This window comes from Rutidosis leptorrhynchoides, chromosome 3, assembly GCF_046630445.1.
Source record: "Rutidosis leptorrhynchoides isolate AG116_Rl617_1_P2 chromosome 3, CSIRO_AGI_Rlap_v1, whole genome shotgun sequence".
In the NCBI taxonomy this organism is placed as follows: Eukaryota; Viridiplantae; Streptophyta; class Magnoliopsida; order Asterales; family Asteraceae; genus Rutidosis; species Rutidosis leptorrhynchoides.
In genome coordinates, this window is record NC_092335.1 from 567,716,006 (window position 1) to 567,721,969 (window position 5,964).

A 5,964-nucleotide genomic window follows, 5' to 3' on the forward strand; every position below is an offset into this window, starting at 1 on the left:
GGTCGAGGTAGCAACATTGAACTTGATTGGCAATCATGGGTTTGCAACCCTTCTGCTTGCGCGCTTAATTACAAACCTAAAGATGGAATAGGCTAACTTGTAGGTTTTTTTCTCCCGTATTATATATCTGAAGCTTTGTCATGGGGTAAGTGAATGGGAGCTGAATTGCTTTGTCGTCGATTTTTTTTTCGGTACTGTGATTCTTGCTTCCATTCGGCTTGATTTTCAAGTTGTTCCAACATTGTTTAGGATTTAGAATATGAGGGCTTTTCCTACAAAATCTTCGAGTCTTTCCTTGTATATATTGTCGAGTTAATCTTATCGGGTTGTCTAGAAGTGTTTAGTGTTGTGCTATGTATAGGGTGATAAAGGTTTAATCCTTTCTCATTGTATCTTTTTAGTATATTCAATAATAATATTGCTTCTGATCTTTCAAAAAAAAAAAGAAAGCTTTTGTTCAATATATTAAACTTAACTAGTGATAATCATATATTATATTTATTTATTTCTACGTAATTATTAATCATTAATCATATATATGACATAATTCGGAGTATATAATAATATACAATTGCTATACGTTGTATTATTAAACATAAAAAATACTTTCTAATTTGATAAACAAATGAAGTGAAGTTGGCACTAAGGTAAATTAACTAATTGTATGGTACGAGTCTCTTGATACACACGACGTGGCTATTTTGACTAGCAACAGGCTCCATTGAACTTGGATCACCAAGAATCAATTCATATATAGAACCTTCTTTTATAGACCCTAAACACGTTAAATACATACGTGTCTACTTCATCTTTTGACCACACTTTGACTTTTATCCATCCCTGCGCATTTTTCAAAAGGATACCCTGATGAATTTTAATCCTGCCCACTTCAAAATAATCAAAATTATAAAAAACTTATTAACTTGCGTTTTTAATAAAAAAAACTCAATATAGCGCGCATTGTAAACATATAAAGTGACAGAGAATGATGAGAGAAAACTGATGTGACGGTTTGTTATGGGAAAGAAGGACGTCATGGTTGTGAGAGGTCTTAATTAGATGTCATGAGAGCATTTGTGAATCTATGTGCAAGCCCGTTAGATTACGGGTCACCACTAGTTTGAATTCTTTTATTGCAAATTGTTTTTAAACTTGTATAAGAAATCATCAAATTTAACTAGAGGAACTCATATATTTTTTGAATTTAAAATTTTAATTAGATAAACATTCACTAAAGTAACATTTAAATAATAAATATAATTAGTATTGAAAAAAATTTGAGGATCATGTTGAGTTTTGATTCTTAATTAGTATTGAAATAAATAAATTTGAGGATCATGTTTTGATTTTAGAATCGTTAAAGTGAGAAAATATACCGTCTTTTATCGTGAAAACGTTGACTTTCGATGCTCGTAACTTCTAACTTGCGTCAGCATATAATATGATGACTAACAAACATTTCCCATATTACCATTGCCATAGAATATGTGTCTTTGAAAACAAATTAGAAAGATAATACTCCGTATTAAACTTACATAAGGTAAACAAAATAATGAGAGATACGGAGTGATAATAAACTTCTTGACAACCGAATTTTAACCTAACAAGCATTTGGTCGACCGCGCGTTGCGGCGGTGAACTCGTTTTCGTTAATCGTTTAGATAAGTACTTACAAATGTGTACATTGTACAAAATTGGTCAAGGGTTGTTGCAGTGGAAGTGTTGAAAGGCTACTACAAAAGTGAAATACGAGAGTGCATAAAGAGCTACTCTGTTACATAAACTACTTATAAACATGATTTGACATGATCAAAGTTCTTGTTATCTGCAGTAGTAGCAGCTCCAGGACCTATAGAGAATTTCAAATTCATGTGTAAATAAATGTATAAAAAAAATAGCTTTATCAAGTAACATATGAACTCCTGACCACGATATCTCAACATATTTCTACCGTAATGTACCTAGAAGATGAAGAAGGCACGCTCGTAAGAAAAGTATCATCAACAGACCCTCAACTCCAGATTCCTTCCTTGGCTTCCTTCCTTAGCATTTGCGGAGCATATTTGGCGTTTTTTAGGCGGCATTATTATAGTACTAAAGAGAACCAACACAATCGCAACTAAACTACATCACCTAAAACACAAAAAATAAGAAACTTAAGCAGAAACACTACCAACATTAAGAGGCTCATGAACGACGCCTGCTCCACGACAAAGACGATAAGCTACCAACAACATCTTGGTAAAAAGCAGCAGGTTGGGAAACTAAGAGAACGCTTGGACTTCTTCTTCCCACCCCAGGTGTCGTTTCTTACTATAAGACATCATATGAATCATCAACATTAATATATATCAACATAATACGTTAGACAGCTAAATTCAAACAGACACAAAAGTCAAACAACCGGCGAGCAACAACATTTGTAAAGACACAACAATAGCAAAACCATCCGGAATAAAAAACCGAAACCATAATCCAAAAATATAAAATAAAGACAGAGGAAAACCTGATTTCACGCAAGCGTTAGTGACCTGAGATTCAATCTAACGTCAAAGCCCGTTGTCCGCAAAACTCTCACTGAAAAACACATCAAATAAACAACCATTACTAACAAATAACGATCAAGATACAAAATGCAGAATCACAAAAACCAACAATTGGTGTTTTTTAAACAACTAAACAACATATGAAGTAAATAATGAGTTGAAACCAAAAAATAACAATGAAGGCAAACAACCAAAAAAAAAACAATCAACACGACACTAAATCATAACATACAAAACTGCTAGTGACACAATCTTTAATATTAGCGCAAACTAATGAACATAAATAACACAAACCAAACAACACAATGATAAACTGCTATTTAAAGACTCGTATACCATTAACCTAACAAACCAACAACATATATAGAAACTATTAACTAATATATAAGATAAAAAAACATAACAGAAAGTAATACTTACTGAACAATGATATCACCAACGATTGAAAATGTAACCTGCAATAACCAAAAAAGGATAGAAGTAAAGTTACGCTCGATGTTCATCTGAAAAAAGAAAATGTAATGGAGAAGAAGATAGGAAGAAGCTCCATAGATACTAATATCATTAGAAAACACAACATTAGTAAGTACCAACTGTAGTTGTTAATGGACATAATACCGGGAAGAAAGCGGCAGATTATTTTAATTTGCCAACAATCATTCACATCTACTCCATGTCATAGAATAGTTGAGTGACGATCACATCTGCTCCAACGTAAAACTGCATTATGAAATTCCAACAAACATTAGAAATAACTAATAGTCACTTAATGCTTTGCTTAGTCGACAATGACGTTGAGGAAACATTAATGACCACTTGAATGCAAATTTTAGATTTATTAAAGATTTTTATCCCATAAGTTAAGCAGTAGAACATTAACCTTAACAACACTTATAAGACCTTTTCACCCTAATAATCAAAAGATGTTATCTTTTTGACAGCCAACCAAGTTAAAATCATTGAAACAATAAACGTAATATTGCATAATACAGAATAAGAGCATAATGTGAAAGGGAAAGAACATCCTTTCAGTATAGCTAACAACAAATACATGAAAAAAATCCTACACCACTTGTAGATATTTTCAGAAATTATTAAGATACCTTAATGAAAATACAAAGGCCATTGTATTGATGGTCATCACGATCTACTCCTCCACTTACGGATATCCTTATTTTTTCATTTTTATCCACTCCTGCAAATTCCAAATTCCAAATCCCATATGCATCATGCATATAACCAACTACGACAACAACAACAACAACAACAACAACAACAACAACAACAACAACAACAAAAGCCTCAGCTCCTTGCAGTTATCTAGCAGGCCTTATAATCACTAAAAACTCGATATATCGATATTTGGCATAAATTTAACTTTGACAGATTTTGGTCTTGTAATAAAAAAAAGTCCATATAGCAATAGACAATAGGATACACAGTAAAGAGATTTCATACCGGAATTGATGATAAAAACAAAAAGACAAATACTGACGAAACACAAAATCTCATTTTAATCGTGACTAATTTGATTGTCATCTACCTCATCTTTACCTTCCTCTCATCTTCAACTAAGCATTCATCTTTAATCAAACCTGTAACCCAAATCAAATATTTACAAATTGAAGTCAAAATCATATATAATGTAAATATTTTTTTTAGCGGCAAAAAAAAAAAAAAAAAACTGAAAAACTTACATAGGGAGAAGACAATGGTCATTGCGAAATTGACAATCGTTATTATCCCCAAATCCGAAACCCTAAATTTTACAAAATATACATTATATCAACGAAAACAAATTTGCAAGACAATCAAAAGTTTTAACAAAAGAAAAGTTTTACATGTTAGTGGCAACCTGAGAATCACGGAGCCGACGACGGCTGTTGAAAAGATGGTCGTTGTGAAACTGAGAATCACCTAGAAAACGGTAGAGATGGTGGCAGTAGTTGCAATAGAGAGGATTACATACGTAACGGCGAAGATGGTGACGCCGGGAAGCAAACTATTTTGCACCGGTGAAAACCTCAAGGATGAGTAGGTGGAAGCAAATCATGAATATATCTAGAACACACAAAGAAATTGACCTAACAAAAAAATATAACAACCCTCATATTTCCATACCTGAATTGACTAATTTGACTATAGCGTTGTTATCCATACGTAATATATAATTAAATTTGACATTGATCAAATATTTATTTTTAGTCGACACTTTTTATTAACTAAAGTTTACACTAATTATATAAAATAACTTTAGTTAATATTAATATTAATGCGTATTATATTTAAAACTATATGAAACATAATTATTAATTAAATGATAAGTTATTTTAATCATTATATATATATTTTTAGCTTATAAAAAAAGAGATTTTTTTATAAATTAAATAATGAGCCCATGAATTTTGACTAAATATTTTCAAAAACAAAAACTTATTAAAAATATTTTTAACATGTTTTTATTTTTTGTCAAAATTGGCACCTTTATTTTATTTATATTTTTTTTTTCACCAATCATTTTTTTTCCTATAAATACCCACTTCCATTTCATAAAAATTTGCATCAAATCTTTGGAAAAACTCTCTCACAAACTTGGGAAAGTACTTGAGGTATTTTCTATATTTTTTATCGAATTACTTTTATTTTTTTGTATATTCTTTGAAAATTCGAATTTAATATATATAAATTATTTTTACATGTTATAATTAGTATTATAAGTATTATGATGTATAAAAATAATTTTGATAATTTATGGAATATTATTTATAATTAAATACGAATTATGTATTATTTAAACATAAAAACAATATAAAATTCGTAATAAAATATTAAACAGTAATAAAAATAATTATAAATTTTTTTTGAGATTATTATACTTTTATAAACAAGTAAAAATTATAAAAATTAAATAAATGGGATGATTTATATTTAAAAAGAATTTACTTTTACATTATTCTAAACCAAGAGAAATAATAAAGAAAATATAAAATAAATACAAACGTGTATTAAATATTTTTATAAAATTTTTATATGATTAGTAGCATCACTAGATACTTTAAAAAAATATAAAAATTAATTTTAAATTATTTTTCCTATTTATTTAATTATAGGCCGATTACAATGGTTAAATAATTAGAAAATATTAAATAAATAATATTTTGATATAAAATTTGATTTAATAATTTTTATAACATTTTTACATAATATAGAACCTGTAAAAAATATAAAATTATTTATTTAGGTCGATTTAATATTTATTACCTAATTAAATTTGATTAATATAAACCGAGTATATATATAAAGAAAAGTGGGAAATAAATACAAAAACTTGATAAAATTATTTTTATAAAATATCCTACTGAATTGTATAATTAACTAAGTTTATAAAAATTATAAATATAATATTTAATGAATTAAT

At 28.9% G+C, this 5,964-nt stretch overlaps 1 long non-coding RNA gene across 3 annotated transcripts; it reads right to left on the bottom strand.

Moving 5' to 3' along the window:
• Positions 1 to 1,686: 1,686 nt before the first annotated feature.
• On the bottom strand, positions 1,687 to 4,576 carry LOC139898621 (uncharacterized). Of its 3 annotated transcripts, XR_011777075.1 has the most exons (7): positions 4,402 to 4,576; positions 4,244 to 4,305; positions 4,090 to 4,141; positions 3,650 to 3,741; positions 2,967 to 3,266; positions 2,507 to 2,577; positions 1,687 to 2,313 (listed from the first exon to the last, which is right to left on the bottom strand). It is a non-coding gene; the product is annotated as an uncharacterized lncRNA (long non-coding RNA). The 3 variants fall into 3 exon arrangements; XR_011777074.1 differs by having other exon boundaries at positions 1,687 to 2,577; XR_011777076.1 differs by having other exon boundaries at positions 1,687 to 2,577; positions 4,388 to 4,576.
• Between the last annotated feature and the right edge of the window lie 1,388 nt (positions 4,577 to 5,964).